Source organism: Plecotus auritus, assembly GCF_963455305.1.
Source record: "Plecotus auritus genome assembly, chromosome: 6".
Classification (NCBI taxonomy): Eukaryota; Metazoa; Chordata; class Mammalia; order Chiroptera; family Vespertilionidae; genus Plecotus; species Plecotus auritus.
Genome location: NC_137773.1, coordinates 147,756,423 through 147,775,530, shown reverse-complemented (window position 1 = coordinate 147,775,530; position 19,108 = coordinate 147,756,423). Strand labels below are relative to the sequence as shown.

Genomic DNA, 19,108 nt, shown 5'->3' with positions numbered 1-19,108 from the left:
ATACGCTGCCTCCAGAAACTGTTTTTAACTAAACACGTGGAGCCTGGGACGGGCAGATGACATATTAACAAAAGTCGCACCCACCCCTTCAGCCTCGTTCTCACTCTGTGCCCCCACCCTGGACACCTCCCATTCCATGCCTCAGACCCAGAGCTAATTGCTCTCTGGGCTTGCCATCACCTTTTAGGCCTCTGTGCCTTGTTTTGTTTTTTTGGTTTTTGCTTTTCTATTTTATTAATTATAAGGGCAAGTTTCCCCAGCAATCAGTGGTGGGAAAATAACAAAATAAAAAATCCCTAAGCTGTATAATAAGAACCTGGGAATACAGGCTAGGGGTGTATTTTAAGGGATGGGGGAGGAGGGGAACAGACAGATGACCTGCCATGGAGGAGAAGGGAGGGTGTAGGAGGTGTTGGAAGTTGTCCAGCACCCAAAGTCACCCTCTCAGCATGCTGGCCTTCTATTGGTCTTCACCAGGAGGGCCATGGCACGCAACCTGCAATACAAGAGCACAGTAGCCCAGTTCTTGGAGTCCATGGCTGTTACTGGTTGTCGGAGGACACATCAATTTCTGTAGACTTCTCTTCCTGAAACAATATTTGTAGAAAAGGTGCAGCTAAGCAGTGGATTGACTCGTCCAGTGTGGTCACAAAATAGCTCCCACAGGAGGCAAACTTGAGGTTGTGGTGGTGCACGTATCTATGTATGATGGCCTTAAACTTCCCCTTCCGGTGCATGTGCAGGGTTATGATATCACTCGTTCGCAGGCCCACTAACATCCATTCCTCACTGGGGTTGTGGGTAATGCTGAGATCTCATGGTGTCGACTGTGTTGCTGCAGCTTCTGGTAGCTCTTCAGGTCTCAGGAATACAGGCGGGTGTCTTCACCTCTGGAGCCAAACATATTGCCCATGATATCCACACATCGGGACCCATATTCAGGAACTTCATGCTTCCTGATCAAGATTTAGTTCTTCAAACCCCAAATCTCAATGAATCCTTTGAAACAAGCCAAGCAGATCTGGGCATTGGAGGAGATGGCCAGAGAGTGGCATTTGGGGCTTGTGGAGGCAAGCTGTGTCCTGATATGGGGTGTGGGTGCCAGATCCCAAAGAGTCAGGGTTCAGGACAGACCCCCAGTGATCAGGCTCTGCTCTTTGGGGAACACCTGATAGGTGAGGACACAATTCTGATGGTCCTGAAAGTTCAGCTGAACCTGAGGGGCCTTGTTCCTGGTATGCAGAGCACTCTCATCCCACACCCTGAGAAAGTCATGACCATACGTGTACGTATGATTGAGCTGCTGATGGCAATGGCACAGACATTCTTACTGTGATGGAGTATGCCAACCTTCTGGGATGCATGTGGGGTCTCCTACCTGCCCACCACTTCATCTGCAATAGGAGGGATTTCTCTGAGGAATGACCAGACTTCGTTACTGGGAGGAGGTCAAAGACAAGGCTGGCCAAACTCGGATCCTGGTAGGCTGGAGCCAGACTCTCCTTCTCCTGGCTCCCATCAGAGAGCCAGCAGGCCTGGAGCTCAGACCTGTCTGGGCCTGGAAGGCCCACTGCTGCTCATCTCCTGATAAACTAGGCCATGCTGTACTGGGGAACCTGGGGGTCACTGGGGTGTACCATGCACCCCATCCAGTTGGGACTATGCTTGATGCCATGCTGGGAGGAAATGTCAGAGCATTCTGGCTCATACCTTTTTTCCTCAGGTTCATCATACCTTTTTTCCTCAGGTTCATCATAAATTCCAAGGATTCTGAATGAGGTCTCTTCCTTCTCTCCACTCATGTTCTCAGATTGATAAAAAAGCCTGGGCCACCTGGTTCTAGGGCTTGAGAAATGGGCCCATTAAACAGATGCTGGATTCCCAATTCGTCCTGATCCCCTCTGAAAGCAGAAGGTCAAACTCTGGGAATGGGAAGTCGGCAGAGCTGAGAGCTAGCTAGTGCTAAGAACCCTCACCCCTAGCTCTGGACCCTCTCTTCCACACCTAGGAACTCGCCTCTGTGCCTTTGAATGTGTTCTTTCCTCATCTTCTATTGGACAAATCTCACTCATCTTTCAAGGCTCAGCTGTATTAACACCTCCTCAGTGAATTCCCCTTGAAACTCCATGTGTGGTTTGTTCCTTTCCTGGCATCCCTTTACTACCCCACTCATCTCATCAGCCATGTCCTTGTCTTTCCCAGTAATTATGAGCCCCTAAAGGGCAGAGGCTGTGTTTTTGCCTTCTTCTGTTTCTGGTGCCTAGTACTGTGCTTGCCAAAGGGCCTAGTTGAATGGTTTTCACTAAAATATATTAAGACTTGTATCTTCAATTTGAAAGGGGAAGAGGTGCTGTGTTTATCTCAAACCTCTGGTTTATGCCTCATCATTTGAAACCCATGGCTGTGAGACACCTGCACCAGCTGCTGGTGCTGTGCTTGGTTTAGGAGTTCCTTTTCTGAGAGACAAATGCTATTCTTTTAAAAGACTTAGAGTTGCTAAAATTCCAGACCAGAATATAGAAAAATGTCTCAATGCAAGATGTGTTTTTTTTTAATTGATTTTTTTTACAGAGAGGAAGGAAGAGGGATAGAGAGTTAGAAACATCGATGAGAGAGAAACATCGATCAGCTGCCTCTTGCACGCCTCCTACTGGGAATGTGCCCGCAACCAAGGTACATGCCCTTGACCGAAATCAAACCCGGGACCCTTGAGTCCGCAGGCTGATGCTCTATCCACTTAGCCAAACCGGTTTTGGCGCAAGATGTTTTTTTTTTTTTATCTACAATTCTGTAACAAACAGAATATGGTCATACCTGTTTGGTGTCATTGAGGACCCAGCCTTCTGCTAAAGAGCCTTCACCCAAACTTTGCAAAGTGTGGCTAAAAACTTCTTAAAATGCTGCACACCTTTATCCTGCTCTTCACTTTCATGTGAGCACCTCCTGAGCAATTTTATAACATACTTTAACTCGGGATTTTATATCTGACATCCTACATACAATGTTCTATAGGACATTAATAGGGGCAGGAAAGGGATAGATACAAGGTTAAATAAGCATGAAAAGTGATGTTTACGTGAGTTTCTTGAGAGCAGTACTTTACAGAGTGTATATTGTTTAGTGTTTCATTTATTTATTAAAATAGGGGACCCATTTTGGAGCGGTTCCAATCAACACCTCCTATAATAGTGTGCTTGTCCATCCATAGTTTAGTAAGCATTCTTCAGCTCCTAAGCATAAACATCCTTGACTCATTTTCCATCTCAAAGAATATTTCTAATTGGTGCTTTCAAATATAAAACAATGTTGACCACAACTTGCATTGGGTTATGCAGTCTCTGAGGACTGGAAACTTTCAGGCTCTTATTAGAAATCTCAGTGGATCTCTCAGAAATACCAATTGACAAACTGGTAATGGAGGGTGGTTCTTGGGCTGACCTACAAAGGGAAGCTACTATGAGAAGGACTGACTGTTGACACAGACTAAGATACCATGGTATGGAGTCACGCAGAAGCCAAAAGTCCTGGGCTCACAGCAGCCAGGTGAGCCTGGTGTGAGTCTTTGATGCATTTACAACAGGGAGAACTATTTGTGCTTTTTCTGAAGACTGAGGTACAGATGGCTGTCACTGGGTTCTCTTGCATTAGTCTCTCTCACTCAACTGTCCATAAAATGCATCACTGGTTGAGAGCTTATATTTTCTTTTTGTTAGAAATGGAGAAGATCAAGCCAACAATAATATTTCACAGGATTGTTGAGATGACCAAATGAGAAAATGTCTTGAAAGCACCATGCACAGGGCTGGGGATATAATAGGTATTCAATAAATGGTGACACTTACTAAAAGCCACAATAATTATAATAGTGATCATAGCAAAGTTTGTGCACTACATTATTTGGTCATATTGCCCTTTGCCACTTTGTAGTTCCTGGTACATAGTAAGCATATAGTAATAAAAGTTTATTAAATGGATGAGTACTAACTAGCTTACATGTCCTCTGACTTTATGGACCAGTTCATCTCGGTGTACTTATGAAGACAGGTTTTCTTTTTGTTTCTTGTGTAGTGCCTGGGATCTTAAAGTATTGCTGTGTTAATTTCCTAGAGTTGCCATAACAAATTACCATAAAGTGGTGGCTTAAAACAACAGAAATTTATTCTCTCACACTTTTGGAGGCCAGAAAGCCAAAATCAAAGTTTCTGCAGGGTCAGGCTCCCTCTGAAATCCGAAGGGCAGATTTCTTCCTTGCCTCTTCTATTTCTGGTGGTAGCCATTGATCCTAGTTTTCCTTGGCTTGAGGCTGCATCATGCCAGTCTCTGCCCCGATTATTACATAGCATTCTGCCTGTGTGTCTCTGTCTTCACAGGGTTTTCCTCTTCTAATAAGGGCAGCAGTCATATTAGGTTAGAGCACACCTTAATGACCTCATCATAACTTGCTTACATTTGCAAAGATCCTGCTTTCAAATAAGGTCACATTCACAGGTACTGGGGTTAGGACATGAACGTATCTTGTGGGGACATCACTCAACTCATAACAATCTCTACCTCTAGGCTTACTAAAAAGTGAAATGATGTGTCCCTGGGGTTTAAGCCATTGTTAGTTAGGTTTTCTGTCATTAGCAAATGCATTCTAAGTAATATAACTTGGGAGGGAATGGAGTCGCAAGATTGCTATTAGGACTAAGACTGAACTAATACAGGATATAGGGTTAACCAGGACTGAGGCATGTACCCACCTGTCCCTGGGACTAGAGGCAGAGAGACACTGGAGGCAAAGCACTGAGATTAACACCACCAGAACCACATGTGAGGGAAGGGAAAGACATTTCTCCAAAGGGAAGGTGGACGAGGGGTACAATTACCTAAAGAGGCAGGAAAGAATGTTTGGGAGGCCAAAACAATGCACACCAACTCTACAAATTAAATGTCTAACTGTGGGTGAAAGCTATCTTTAATAGATTTTTATCCAGCTATTGAACGTGTGTTTATGCACAAATCTGTAATAGCATGTAGAAATGTTTATAATAATTCTAATAGAAAAGTGTACACAAGATTACAAGTTTTCTTAGATAAAGATGATACCTTAAGAAGAAAAGTTTTAAGACATTACATATAAGTAGACAAGTCAATATTATGCTAGCTATTGTAAGAAGTACGTTAATTTTGTTGGTATAACACTGAATTATTTAATTAGAACAAAGAATTGATCCAAAATTTATGCAAAACTAAACTTGAAAGTGAGACATCTGGCATGTGGAAAGAATCTTAAGGAATTGAAGAGATGTCCAGCGCAGGAGTTCTGACAAAGGGTTCACAAAAGGTGTGAAGATAATAGGGGACCGCTTAGAAGATGGTGGATTAAAAACAGGGCCAAATTCCTCCTCCTGGTTACTGTAACAGAAAAGCAATAGCATGATCTGATAAAATGAAGATCAATAACCCCCCAGTGTAGGCTTAGGAAACAATGAACAAGTCTAAGTAAGTGCAGTGACCCCGATTCAATTCAGTGAGACTGCAACACCTGCTGAAGAAGCTACCAGAGAGGCAGCACCAGCTCCTGAAGGGGCTTCAATGAGTTGATAAGTTTAAAATAACTAAACAATGATTTCTAAAAATGAAGCAAATAGCAAAACTGAAGGACCGCAAAAATGTAAAGAGTAAAGAAGGGTCACAGGAGATTAAGAGCAAAATCATGTCTAGAAGCCCAGAAACTCAAGGGCTGAAGAGCGATGGAAAACCACACACAGAAGAAATCCATAAACACAAGGTACACTAGAAGAAAGAGGAAAGACCACTTCTGTGATACCAGCATCCGGGACACAAGGAGACAACAGATTTGTTACATGAAGGAAATTTCATCATGCAAATTAGAAAGGTCCAGAAAACTCCATTTAAGAGTAGTCCTCAAGGAAAGATCCCCATTTCTTTGAAACATTAGAGCCAAAGATAAGTTACTAAGAAAGAAGAGGAAAGAAATGGCAAGATGACTTGGATGTTTATTCGGAGTACTGACATTTCAAGGTGTAAGACTAAGCATGGCTCTATTACTTCGACCCTCAGAATTTGAAGAAGAAAAGGATTTTGAAATGGTGTGTGTGTTTATGTCTGCTCAAGCAGGTGTGTGTGCCTGGTTTGAAAACTCTATTTAAAGCCAAATGTAGAATTATTGAAATGTAGTTATCTCCCCACTTACTCATTTAATGTCTCTTTTTGAGGGTTGAAGAATAGTACTTTACACAAAGACCCTAAATAAAAATGAAGCGTTGCACCTATTCTTCCCCATATTTAGAAAAAAAAGTGGTTTGTGGTCCTGACCGGTTTTGCTCAGTGGTTAGGGCATGGCTCCTGGACCGAAGGGTTGTGGGTTCAATTCTCAGTCAAGGGTACATACCTCGGTTGCAGGCTCAATCCCTGGCCCCAGTCGGGTGTGAACGGGAGGCAACCAATCAATGTGTCTCTCTCTCCTTCCCTCCACTCTCTCTGTAAAAAAATGGAAAAATATCCTTGGGTGAGGATTTAAAAAAATGTTTAGCTGCACTAGGTGAGAATGGGTAGGGTGGTATTGGGGCAATGGTTCTGGGAAGTTTTCTATTTGTAGTAGTTTATTAACAAATCACCACAAACTGGGTGGCTTAAGCAACAGACATGTATTCTCTCACAGTTCTGGAGGCTGGAAGTCTGAAATCCAGGTGCCAGCAGGGCCATGCTCCTTGTGAAAGCTCAGGAAGAATCCTTCTGTTCCTCTTCTATCTTCTGGTGGTGACCAACAGTCCTGGGTGCTCCTTGGTTTATGGCAGCATAACTCTGCCTCCATGTTCACATGACCATCTATTCTCTGTATGTGTCTGTGAACAAACTCCCTCTTCTTATAAGGATACCAGTTATTGGATTAGGATCCACCCAAATCCAGAATGATTTCATTTTAACTCGATTACACCTGCAAAGACCCTATTTCCAACTAATATTACTTTCACAAGTTCTGGGAGGACATTAATTGGTGATGATGGAGCATTATTTATCTCAGTACTCTGATGTGGAGATGGTTCAGAAGAATCTGAATTCTACCAACAATGGGAGCAGCACGAGGGGCACTCGATGCCCCCTGGTGGATGAAGCCATGAGCCACAGGCAAGGTGAGCAGTGAGGAAAGCGAGGATGGTCAAGTGCATCCTGGCTCCACCCCAGCTTCCAGACCAGAATTGTTATGATGAGTCAAATAGGGACTTCCAATTACTCTGTGTTCCATTTCTTTCTGCCCACTCAAGAATCTCAGTATAACACTGTCCTTTCAATCTTCTAAATCCTTTTATTCTTTATTGATCAAGGTATTACATATGTGTCCTTATCCTCCCATGGCCCCCCTACACCCCCACGCATGCCCTCACCCCCCTGGTGTCTGTGTCCATTGGTTAGGCTTATATGCATGCATACAAGTCCTTTGGTTGATCTCTCCCTCTTACCCCCACCCTCCCCTACCTTCCCTCTGAGGTTTGATGGTCTGATTGATGCTTCTCTGTCTCTGGATCTGTTTTTGTTAATCAGTTTATGTTGTTCATTATATTCCACAAATCAGTGAGATCATGTGATATTTATCTTTTCTCTGACTGGCTTATTTCTCTTAGCATAATGCTCTCTAAGTGCATCCATGCTGTTGCAAATGGTAAGAATTTCTTCTTTTTTACAGCAGTGTAGCATTCCATTGTGTAGATGTACCACAGTTTTTTAATCCATTCTGATGAGCACTTAGGCTGTTTCCAAATCTTAGTTAGGGTAAATTGTGCTGCTATGAACATAGGGGTGCATATATCCTTTCTGATTGGTGTTTCTAGTTTCTTGGGATATATTCCTAAAAGTGGGATCACTGGGTCAAATGGGAGTTCCATTTTTAGTTTTTTGAGGAAACTCCATACTGTTCTCCACAGTGGCTGCACAAGTCTGCATTCCCACCAGCAGTGCACGAGGGTTCCTTTTTCTCCGCATCCTTGCCAGCACTTGTCGTTTGTTGATTTATTGATGCTAGCCATTCTGACAGGTGTGAGATGGTACCAAATTGTCGTTTTGATTTGCATCTCTTGGATGATTAGTGACTTTGAGCATGTTTTCATATATCTTTTGGCCTTCCTTATGTCCTCTCTCAAAAGGTATCTATTTAGGTCCATTGCCCATTTTTTGATTGGGTTGTTCTTAACTGCTTCCTATCTCCAGGCTCCTTTGCATCAAGATGGAAATATGATGTAAGAAAAACTTTCACTCATATGTGGGATCTAAAACTGAAGTGTGTCAATATAAACAGCAGTGTGGTGGTTGTCAGAGGGAAGGGGGTGGGGGGTGAAGAGGATCTAATATATGGTGATGGTAGATGATGTGACTTTGGGTGGTGGGCGCATAGTACAATATACAGATCTTGTAACATAGACATCCATATGATCCATTAACCAATGTCACCCCAATACATTTCATAAAAAAGAAAAATTATATGTGTGTGCATGTGTGTATGTATGTACATACTCAAAATTACAGTCACAGTCCTAGAGATTTATATGTTCTCTTTGTGATCTGAATTTCTCAAGTTTACCGTTCTATGAATATGGCAGAGTGAGCAGCATTGGAGGGGCACCAGGAAGAGAAGAGACCCCCACCTCCACCCTAGGCTAAACTGGGTCACCCAAAACCAGAAGCAGAACCGTGGGGGCTTTCCAGTTTTGCACAGATTTCCTATGAACAGCCCCTTTAGTTCCCTTTTCTCAGACTATCAAGGGAACAGGCAACATTTCAACCCACCCATCTAGGCCATTCTCCCCCTGGTCTTCTCCCACTAGGATTCTCTGCACTGAATAATCCCTTCCTCCTCCTTTCTCTGCCAACCAAATGCAGAGGTTACCCTCCTGTAAACGGATCCATCTAAGGTACTGAGTCTCTCCTCTGGCCAGCAAGAAGACTTCATTCCATCCCATTTAATCCTATGAGGAGGTATAGTTATGCTCATTTTACAGAAAAGGAAACTAAGGATCCAAGAGACAGAGAAACTTGCTCAAGTTCACCAGCAGAGCAAGATTTTAACCCAGGGAAAGCCGACTCCTAGGTCCAAAACTACATGCAATTTCTCCCCTCCTTCAATAAGAGGTAGAAACATGCTGAGGTTAAAGGCGATTAATGGGGCCTTTTCTTTATCTTTAGCAGTACCTGGTCACCATTTATTATAATTTCCTCCTCATTGATTACGGGGATTCCAACCTCAGTGGACCTGCTCTAGACTGAGATGGGAAGTCTCTGGTTGAGCTGCTCCTGCTAAGTGAGTTTTTGTGACTCTGTTCCCCAACAGAGTCCCCTCAGTGCCTTTCACCCTGTTGGATGAGCTGCCTCAATCAATCTGCTTACAGTGCTGCATTTACCCGAAGTCACTTGCTTGCAAATCTTGGTTTTGTTAACTGATTTGAATTCAGTCTTTACTCTGCTGTTTTTGCCCAGTCCAAAAAAAAAAAAAAAAAAAAAAAAAGCAAAGGCGAAAAGACTTCTTCATGCATCTTCCTGGAATTCTGTTGCAACCTTCACTTCCCATTCAGAACAGCTATTGGGACCACAACTCTACAAGGGCCACCAGACTTTCTCTGACTTCCATCTGCTTACTTGCCTATCTTAATGCACAATTAATCATGAATTGGGTTCTTACCTCTTCGAGTCTGTATGTTTCTGTTTCTGCAATCTGCTACAGTCTAGTGCTTAAAGAGGCCAAGTTCGGTTTACTTCCTTGGCTTTTATAACAGCACAGACCAGAACATTACCAGAATTATCCTAAGCTTTGGAGTTCTCGGACGGCTCCAAGATGAAAGGAGGGACCACCATTCCACTAGAAAGTAAATTTATAACTTTGGATTCTATTTATACTTCTACTATAAATCTATGAATAACCTATTTGCCTTAAAAGGACTCTGTTGGTTTTTTTAAAGCCAACAGTTCCACTCAATAAATGATTATGCATTTAAATTGCTAGGTATTGATATACCCAGGGATAGCCTAGTTTACGTGGTGCTAACACAAACAGCAAAATCTTAGTGGCTCCTAAAAATAAGTCTTTGTCATGCTCATTCTGTAGGCCATTGCAGGTTGGCTGGGGCCTCTGCACTGCATCTCCTCACTTCAGGACCAGGCTGGTGGAGTATCCACCATCTGGAATGCTGTTGGTAGCCACCACAGAAGAAAATAGGGCTCAGGCAAATTGTGCCCTGGTTCTTACAATTTTTCCCTAAAAGTGTGACTTGTCACTTCCATCCACATTTCATTACCCAAGGGAAGTTGTGTGGCTACAACAAACTTCAAGGGGTAAGCGATATGCAATTCTATTATGTGCCCGGAAGTAGAGAAAACAATAAATATTTGGTTAGAAGCACCAATAACTGCCACTAGGGACTTGGGTAGGAACTACAGAGAGTACAAAGTTCTTAAATTGGTGAAAAAGTGAAAGTAACTATCTTTTTCAAGTTAGAAATAAATAGTAAACTCTGGTTCAATAAGCATCTAATTGTTCCCCATTACCTTTTACATGTAGGCTCCTTGAGAGGAGAGATTTTATCTTCTCATTGATATGATATAGTCAGTGGCTTTGGAATCGGACAGTCAACTCCAGGATGTAGTTGCTGTGTGAACCTATTGCTTTTTTCTGTCAGAAAAAAAAACAAACCCACAAAAATGGATCATGTCATCCTCTAGCAATCTCTCAAAGCCATTGGTAGTATACAGAGAATAGTGGTGTTTTGTGTGTTTTTTAACTTAGTCCCCATGGAGTCTAAGACTGAAATTCACATGTTTTGACAGAGACTGGCTAATTTTGACAGAAACATAGCTTTTTTCTCATTTTCTTGGACACACTGACAAGCTATACATAGTTAGATGTGGGCTCAGCAAGCACATCTGGGAACCTCAGTCCTGGTCTAGCCAACTTATGTGTTTCTTTGAGCAAGCCCTGGTGTTCTGTTCTCCAACCTCTTTTTTCATTCCTTTGTTTTATTCAAGACTCAACTCAGATGTCACCTCTTCCTGGAAGTCTTCCCTGATCCCAGGCTGGGTTAAGTACACTGGTAAGGTGTATCCCTCCTCCATACTCCCACAGAGGAACATCAGACTGTAGCACCACAATTGTGTCTTCCCAAATGGACTGGATGTTTTTGAGGGCAGGAACTATGTCTTACTTATTGTTGGATCTCCAGCATGTGGCCCACGGCCTAGCATATCAAAGGTGTGTTAAATACATTAGAAACTTATTTTTCTGGGAGGTTTTATATATATATGAAGGAAAAGAGAGAGAGAGAGAGAGAGAGAGAGAGAGAGAGAGAGAGAGAGAGAAACATCAATGATGAGAGAGAATCATTGATCAGCTGCCTCCTACATGCCCCACACAGGGAACTCAGCCCACAATCTGGGCATGTCCCCTAACTGGGAATCGAACCATGACCTCCTGGTTCATAGATTGACACTCAACCACTGAGCCATGCCATTTGGGCTGGGAGGTTTTTGTTTCATATAAAGAAGAGATCAGGACACTCTTCATCCCAACAGACAGAATCTGAGCGGGGGCCTAAAGGAAGGCAGGAGAAAAGGGAAAAGAAATTCCAAGAAGAAGGAACCATGTGAGCAGGACTGTGGACCAGTTCCAGAACAGCCATCGGAGGGCAGTGGGTGGGCTGGAAGTCCCCGGAATCTGGGTGGTGTGGCCAGAGGCCTTTCCATGCAGACAATGCCGGGAGGCGAGTGGGAACAGGATCCTGCACTCCTATCCCCAGGAATGCCCTATCTGTCTGCAGTCCACAGGAGGGGACTGTCATCAGTAATGCCAATGTCCAGGGGATGAAATAAATAAATAAATAAATAAATAAATAAATAAATAAATAAATAAATAAAGCAAGCTATATTAATAACAGCTCCATTAGAAACACAGGAAATAAATTAATGTTTGTCAAATGGGAAAAGAAAAAATCAATAGGGAAAGAAATATTATTTTTAATCTTCTGAGAAGGTTTTTATAAACAACAGAAAGGGAAAAAGATAAACACCATGAAAAAGAATCTACCATCATCCTTTTAAACTTTATTATCACTCATTCTACATCATCCCAAACTGCATGATAATTTAGAATTTCATTTTAATTTCAATGTACCACATAATTCAACCTTGCCTTTTCACAGCATTTTTTTTTTTTGTAGAAAAGTTTTTAAATGTCTCAAAAGGAAATATAACCAGGAGGAGGGAGGGTAAGAAGTCCTGTGACCTTCTAGAGTAGTCATTTAATTTCTGAGATTAAAGGTCTGTGCAAAAATATGATAACACTGAAAGCAACAAACATGACCAATATGAATGTTCCTTAATGGCGTGCTGAATTGTGTGGAGTGCCTGGGCTTCTCTCTGTGTCCTTCTGTGCTTTCATTTGAATTCAAATTATTTTAGACTCTAGGCCGTTTTGGTTGTTCTAGAAGAATATTTTTTCATTCATTTCTACCATGTTTGATCCATTCTGAGACAGTGGCTTCTCCTTTCTGGGACTTGTCCTGTAGCTCTTACCTGAGACATTGCTAGAGTTTCGGAAAATACTCATATTAGTAGCATTTAATAAGCACATACTCTGTGCCAAACACTTCATCAAGTGTTGTAAGCGCATTTTGTTATTTACTTCTCACTGCCTTAGAGATAGTGGTTATTAGAGTCCACATTTTGCAGATAAGAAAACTGAAGTTCAGAGAGGTTAAGTAAACTGATGGAGGTCACATAGCTAAGGAGTAGTAGAGACTTAAGCCCAAGCCCAGCAGATGCCAAAGGCTGTGCTTTTAAAATTATCAAAGGAAACTGATTAGTGGGAGGAACTAGGAAGGTACTGGGCCTCCGTCTTCACATCACTCCTGTACTGGAGGCACCCCTCTACTAAGGCTCTATTCAGAAATCTATTTTCTAAGCAAATAACCTAGAGAGAGGGAGCATGCTGGGACCCTGGCTACGGAGGAGTTAGGCTGGACCTGTAATACAGTCAGTAAGACCTGCACTTTGCCCTTCCTCTTCTTTCCTGGGCTCATTGTCTTGGCCTTGGCTCTGGTCTTAATATCCTATTGGTATGGACGAATCTGAGTTGGACTGTGGTTGCTGATACCAGAAAGGAGTATTGCTAGACTTAGTAGGTCATCTGTTTATTGCGTTCATTCACTCATTTACTCATTTCTGCACTATGCTAGTCAGGATAGGTTAGACCAGTGGTCGGCAAACCGCGGCTCGTGAGCCACGGTTTGCCGCTCTGTTGACTAATGAGTTTGCCGACCACTGGACTAGACCATACTGAAGTAACTAACAGACCACTCCCCAAGGCTCAGGGTTTTTAATTTCCTGATATATGTCCAATATGAGTTGTCAGGGGGCTTTTGCTCAAATTCCATCTGGACATGCTTCTCGGACCTCTGCAGCAGGGGGAAGGCATGTGTTTGTGCACTGGCTCTTCATGGTTCTATTTGGAAATTATACATGTTATGTCTTCTTGTATCTCATTGGCTAAAGCAAGTCACTTGAACTGGAGTATTTGTGAATAGTCTTGATGATGGCTATGCCCCTATTCTAGGCAATATAATGTTATGGAAAGTCTCTATTCTAGTGGGGCAGGCAGTTAATAAATGTGTGAATAATTTTAGTCAGAATTAAGTGCCATGAAAAATTAAAGGAGTGGGAGAGTACACAGTGAACACAAGGGAGACAGTGGGTAGAGGAAGTTTTTTCAGATAAGGTGGTCAGGAAAGACCTCTGTGAGAATATGCCATTTGAGTCTATAATTGAAATGAAGGAATAAGCCACAAGAACTTCTAGGGAAAGACCATTTTAGAAAGAAGGAAGCAGCAAGTGCTGAGGCCCTGAGATGAAAATGGGCTTCACATATTAGAAGAATAGCCAGGGAGACCAGTTGGCTGGAGCATAGTGAGGGAGAGAAAGGGAGGTTGTGGACAAGGAGAGGGCAGAGTCAGATCACAAGAATCTTGTAGGCCATGATCAGGATTTTGAATTTTAATTCAAGTGTGATGGAAAGCCATTGGAGGATTTTTAAACAAAGAGTTGATGCAATCTGATTTACATTTTAAAGAGATAATTTGACTGTTCTGAGGAGAACAGACTGCAGTGGGCAAAGGTGAAAGCAGGAAGGGAAACCACTCAGGAAGTGGCTGCATCAGTCTGGGAGCCCAGAAGCACGTGTGAATGGTTTGCACCTTTCTGCCCCTCAGAGCAGCTCCTGGGCCTCCGCTGGGCTGTCACACAGGCGAGGTCTGGCTTAAGGGATTCTTCCTAAGGGATGTGTGTCTTCCCCCTACAACACATCTCAGAATTTCCAAGGGAAGAATGGCACTCAGCCCAAGATCTCTTCCCCAAATTCCAGAACATGAAAGACATGCTGCAGGAGTGAGCCAGTCCCGTGGAACCTGTCACAGTGGCTGAGAGCCATCTCCACATTGATTGCCACAATTTTTCTCCCTAATCATGCATGAAAAATAAATTCCTTGCTTTAAAAAAATATATTATTTTAAAAACTCCTGAACATTAATTTGCTTAATGCTGCCCTGTCACTGATGATGTGTTTCACCTGATGCCTTGGCACAAGACATGGGCAGAAGGCGCCTCATTTTTCTATGTCAGGCCTCATTGGCAGTGACGTTTGTCAGGGGCTGCTTAAGTGACAGCCACAAACACCTGATTGTATACCTAGAATTACCTATTATGGCAGAGCGGCTCTATCTGCCATCAGTGATTTGTATGTTTCAGCGAAAAATGGGCACGAAACAAATCTGGAAGGATGTAGATATCCAAATTAGTTCTGTGACTAACCTTTTGCAATGAAAACAGGCCTCTTTGCTGAAAGTTTCTGTGTGGCAAGTTCGCTTGGGACATTTATTTGCTGTTTCTATTCTCTGCTCTGCCCAGACAGAAGCCTGGAAGTCTTAGGGCTCAGTGATACCCAGGGGAGGGGACTGAATTCAGGCGTTGCAAATGAATTTCAATTAGAGAGGATTCGTTTCTGTTATTTCTGAATCTAGCCCTAATTGGAGGTCTACTCTGAAGACCAGAAAAGAGAAATAGAGAAACTTAATATTTGTACAAAACTCAAACTGACATTCTTCCAGATTTAAGTCCAAATCATTATGGAAACAAAAACAGTGCATTAAAATAATGCAGAATAAGAAAGGCAGCAAATGTATGATACTTCCACTTTCAGGAATATACTGTAGTGCAGTGGTTGGCAAACTCATTAGTCAACAGAGCCAAATATCAACAGTACAACGATTAAAATTTCTTTTGAGAACCAAATTTTTTAAACGTAAACTTCTTCTAACGCCACTTCTTCAAAATAGACTCGCCCAGGCCGTGGTATTTTGTGGAAGAGCCACACTCAAGGGGCCAAAGAGCCGCATGTGGCTCGCGAGCCGCAGTTTGCCAACCATGGCTGGGGTGAATGCAGTGCTTATTTTATTTTTTAATTTAACTTTTTGACTAGGTAACATTTTTTACATGGTTTAACAATCAAAACAATATACGTATGTATCTAAAGCAATAACAATATTAGATACTTTTATTTAATTTTTATTTTGAAATAATTTTAGATTTGTAGACATTACAGAGAGAGTACAGAGTTCCTACAATACAGTTTACCCACCTTCCCCTAACATTAACATCTAATATAACCACAGTGCATTTGTCAAAATTAAGAAATTAACATTGGTGTAATGCTATTGAGTAAATACAGGCTTTATCCAGATTTCATCAGTTTTTCTACTAATGTCTTTTTGTCTGCATCAGCATCCAACACAGAATATGACATGGCATTTAGTTATCATGTCTCTTTAGTTTCCTCTGATCAGTGTTCTCAGTATTTACTAGTACTTGTTCATCACGATCTAGGTATTTTTGAAGAATATTGGTTAGATACATTTTTAAAATTTAAATTCTTTACATGAGTCTCCTTTCCCCCCACCACTGACCTCTCCCTGGCTGCTCCCACCCCCCCAGCACATGCCCTCACCCCCTTACTGTCTGTGTCCATTGGTTATGCATGTATACAAGTCCTTTGGTTGCTTAGATATTTTATAGGATATCCCTCAAATGGGGTCTGCCTGATGTTTTCTTATAATTAACCTGGAGTTAGGAGTTTGGGGAAAGTATACCACAGAAATGAAGTGCTGTTCTCATTGCATCTTATTGAGGGCACATGATAGGTTAACATTGATCACTTGGTTAAAGTAGCACTGATACTGTTGTAATAATCTGGTTATTATATAATAGGAAAGGAATAAAGGGGAAACTAGATAATATAGGCATGCCATTTATATAACTTTGCTAATTTAACCATCTCCAAGTCTGTTCTCCGCTGATCAATGAGGGAAGGGACTGGACAAAGGCAGTTTGGACTCATGCCCAGTAAGGTCTGAGTGTCACGGGAAGGTGTCTACTGTTTGTCAGTAACACCTGGGAATGAGTCAGTAGCCAGAATAAGAGTGGCCAGTGGAAGGAGCTGAAACCTGAATATTTAAACTCCTAGACAAAGGAGCAGGCTCTCTGGTCTCTTGGCCCGCGGGAGACTCCTGTTGCAGGGAGCACATTCCCTGCATTCACCCAGGTAGCCACAGCCACGTGGGCTCCACACAACGGACTTTAATTAACCTGAATGCTGAACTGAACTGGGCTGCAACATGGGATGGAAGCTCTGGACACTGGCTTTGCTTTTGGCTCTACTGGAATCCCAGCTGCGCCTTTTCTAGGACTGGTTTAAGGGACATAGAACTTTGCAACCTGAAAAATGTAACTCTATGCAAATAAAGTTACCTTTTGCCACATCTCATTCTCCCATGGGGGCTTCTGAAAATGCTTATTTCATCAGTACCCCAAGAACCTCATTCCCACTCGTGTCTGGGAAATCTGGCCCACTGATTCCTCCGAGAATAGTACCTGTTGTCTTTCAGGTCTTCCTTCCCATACTCTATGCTTTAGACATGGGCCATAAAGTCCAGTTCCATCTCGAGGAGAGGGGACTATCTACACTACCCGGAATTATATCTTGTAAGGGAAATGTGTTCTTTATTAATAAATTGTTTATACCAATATGCACTCATAGATATCTATTTTATGCTTTGGATTATAATTCAATACTATGGTAATTGTGTTCCTCAAGCAAAGCAACAAGCAAAGTTTGTCATTCCAGCGTTGGTCACTGGGTGCGCTTTCTGATTGGCTCCATGGTCCTTGAGATATGACCCCATTCTTTACTTTTTTTCCCCCTTTTCTTTTTTCCAACTAAGTGGACAGGCTAGAATATAAATACTAACTTATGTATTTACACAAATGTATATCTCTCTCTCCTCTCTCTTTTAAAATAAGAATTCACACTGATAACTCTGCCTCTAACCCAGCACCACAGAATCTATTCCAGCAATCCTTTCTTGCTTGTGACTCCTTTCTATGGCAGTGAGAAAACAGGCTTATATTATCTGCAATATATTTACTTATTTGTTCAATCCTAGCATACATGTAGTTTCATGATTGCTAACCTATACACTTATGAGAAATAAATTGATCAACTAGAATACAGTGTTTATGTACAATTCTTCTTGTTGCTAGCCTTAATATTCAGCTCAGACACCATTTTTCAAAGCTACTTAGGTCAACTCTTTTTATTTTACACCCTTTAGTGAGCTTATGTCTAACACTGATCATACAGTTAGATTTGTTTGTCTGAGTCTGCATTCTATCCTGGTTTATTGTTTTTCAACTAGCATACAGTGCCATTCACATTTTGTGGTGTATAATGCTATGAATTGTGACAAGTGAACTCACTACTCCATCATTTCCTTTCATCTATTCATCTCCATCATCAGCTCTAGAATTTTGCTTTTCAGAAATGCCTTCATAAAAAAAATAAAGTGTATAATCACTTCTTGAGGGTTATCTTGTCCTGGATTTGGAGCAGAGATCTACCAAGGACTGTTGCTATGTGGATGTGGACAGCAGCTGAGTGATCATGGGCTTAGTAACTGGCCAAGGCCATCGTTGTCTAGAACAGTATTCACTGTTCTAGATAGCATCTCCGATTTGTCTAGATGCCATGGATCTTTGGGTAAGACAACATGTCCAATTCATGTACGTTAATTCCACAAATCTTGATATGATTGTGGAGAATAATTTACTAGAATTCAGGTATAGCTTTAGGAGCTTGGAATACCCTGAAATTGTATGCAAAATCTTATGTGAAGAAGAGGAAACCATTTTATGGTTTCCCATCTTACGTTTGTTTTCATTTTTGCTGAGAAATAATTGATAACTTTTTTTCCTTTATTGATTAAGGTATTACATATGTGTCCCCCTCCTCCCACTCATGCCCTCATCTCCCTGGTGTCTGTGTCCATTGGTTAGGCTTATATGCATGCATTCCTTTGGTTGATCTCTCCCCCTTACCCCTCCTTCCCCTACCTTCCTTCTGAAGTTTGACAGTCTGATCAATGCTTCTATGTCTCTGGATCTGTTTTTGTTCATCAGTTTATGTTGTTCATTATATTCCACAAATGAGTAAGATCATGTGATATTTATCTTTCTCTGACTGGCTTATTTCATTTAGCATAATGCTCTCCAGGTCCATCCATGCTGTTGCAAATAGTAAAAATTCTTCCTTTTTTACAGCAGCATAGTATTCCATTGTGTAGATTTTCCATAGTTTTTTAATCCACTCATCTGCTGATGGGCACTTAGGCTGTTTCTAAATCTTAGCTATGGTAAATTGTGCTGCTATGAACACAGGGGTGCATATATCCTTTCTGATTGGTGTTTCTAGTTTATTGGGATATATTCCTAAAAGTAGGATTACTGGATCAAATGGGAGTTCCATTTTTAGTTTTTTGAGGAAACTCCATACTCTTCTCCACAGTGGCTGCACCACTCTGCATTCCCTTCAGCAGTGCACTAGGGTTCCTTTTTCTCCGCATCCTCGCCAGCACTTGTCATTTGTTGATGATAGCCATTCTGACAGGTGTGAGATGGTACCAAATTGTCGTTTTGATTTGCATCTCTTGGATGATTAGTGACTTTGAGCATGTTTTCATAT

General features: G+C 41.9%; 1 pseudogene across 1 annotated transcript; it reads right to left on the bottom strand.

The window, feature by feature from the left end:
- Nucleotides 1-542: 542 nt before the first annotated feature.
- Nucleotides 543-12,567, bottom strand: LOC308251857 (transducin-like enhancer protein 7; annotated as a pseudogene). Its single transcript has 2 exons — nucleotides 12,559-12,567; nucleotides 543-1,659 (listed from the first exon to the last, which is right to left on the bottom strand). The product of its transcript is annotated as a transducin-like enhancer protein 7 (transcript).
- Between the last annotated feature and the right edge of the window lie 6,541 nt (nucleotides 12,568-19,108).